Source organism: Neophocaena asiaeorientalis, unplaced genomic scaffold, assembly GCF_003031525.2.
Source record: "Neophocaena asiaeorientalis asiaeorientalis breed wild unplaced genomic scaffold, Neophocaena_asiaeorientalis_V1.1 scaffold14, whole genome shotgun sequence".
Taxonomy (NCBI): Eukaryota; Metazoa; Chordata; class Mammalia; order Artiodactyla; family Phocoenidae; genus Neophocaena; species Neophocaena asiaeorientalis.
The window spans coordinates 2,102,321-2,104,034 of NW_020175192.1; the positions used below are offsets into that span (position 1 = coordinate 2,102,321).

General features: G+C 47.1%; 1 protein-coding gene across 7 annotated transcripts in view; it reads right to left on the reverse strand.

The window, feature by feature from the left end:
- Window positions 1–1,714, reverse strand: part of IKBKB (inhibitor of nuclear factor kappa B kinase subunit beta) — a 48,252-nt gene that overhangs the window by 45,577 nt on the left and 961 nt on the right. The window lies entirely within an intron of this gene.

A 1,714-nucleotide genomic window follows, 5' to 3' on the forward strand; every position in this document is an offset into this window, starting at 1 on the left:
CCTGGCTGCCCCCCCTGCCCCCCCTGCCCCCCTCCCCCAACCCCGTCCCAGCCACAGGGTTGGCTGGAATTGGCGTCTCCTGGGTGAGTGTAAGAATTACCAGCTGCAGGACTGTCCTCTGCCCTCCAGCTCTGGCTCTCACATTCCTCCAGGGGCCGCTTCATCCACTCAGAGCTGACAGGGTTCAGGGCAGGGCCTTCCAGTTGATACAGGAGGGTGGCTGTCTGAGATAGCCCTCTGCCATGGCTGGCCGGGGGCCTGGATGACCCTCCCTGCTGGCTGCAGCCAGGCTCCTGGGAAGCGGTACAAAATTTTCCATCTCTTGAGTCTAAAAAGATGCTCGCGGCCCTTGATTAAAAAGCAGGAGCCTTCTTCCCTCAGGGGCTCTGGCATGTCTTAATTTTGGGTCAAGAAACTAGTATTATCTATTTGGTGAGAGGGGGTTCCCTCAAGCAGTGGTCTCCAAATTGGGTATATGTAGGGGTTTCCCAAGACTGGAATCCAAAAAATAAACACGAAATGAAGCTTTCCTGATATTAACCGTACAGCACCGTCCTCAGATCATCTGTCAGGACATGTGCTGCTTCTGACACTCGAGGGATCCCAAGGAAAATGGGCATTCCACAGGCAGGGGATGGAGGACGTGCTGCAGGTTCCATGTGCCCCACTTTGGTAGAATTATGGATGGTATTATCCGATTTTAACAAAATAACTCTCATAAAATGGACGAATGGCTTAAAGACACTGCTGTGGAGAATTTCAGTGCATGTAACACCAGTACAAACAAACAGTAATATGGAAGACCTAACGCTTGTGGGATGAGAAACTCACGTCAGACACATAAGGAATAAAAACAATGAGGATCACTTTGTTATACAGCAGAAACTAACACACAATTGTGAAGCAATCATAGTCCAATAAAGATGTTTAAAACAAAACAATCAGGGCTTCCCTGGTGGCGCAGTGGTTGAGAGTCCGCCTGCCGATGCAGGGGACACAGGTTCGTGCCCCGGTCTGGGAAGATCTCACATGCCGCAGAGCGGCTGGGCCCGTGAGCCATGGCCACTGGGCCTGCGCGTCCGGAGCCTGTGCTCCGCAACGGGAGAGGCCACAACAGTGAGAGGCCCGCGTACCGCAAAAAAAAGAAAAAAAAACAAATCAGGATCTAGCAGAGCTATTAACAAATTGGTCCAAAGAATTCAAAACTATAAAAATTATTTGAAATACGGATGTTCACCCACCATCCTTACTGATAATTCTCACTTTCGTGTGTCTCTGTATAATTCGTGCTGTGAAGTATTGCAAACAATACTGGGAAGACATCATAATTGGTAAGTACTTTAAATATTTTTTAAATTCTTTTCAAACATTTGAAAATATTTTATTATTTTCACACTTTAGATTTTTCTATTTTTGCATGTTTCATAACATGTAATATATTACTACACAATGTATTAGTAGGTGTTAGTCTAAGGTTAGCATAGATATATAATTTTCAATATATATAACTGAAGCTGAAAGCTTAAACTTTTTTTTTTTAATATTTATTTAGGTGACACAGTCATTAAAGCTTGGAGACCACTAACCTAGAGTCAGCTTAGGGGCCCTGAGGCCCCCTCTCTCACTCTCTCCCAAGAAGCCCATGGCCAAGGTGAGCCCCGTTCACCCAGGGAGCCCAGGGTCGGGCAGAGGCAGTGAGGGGGGAGCCTGCCCC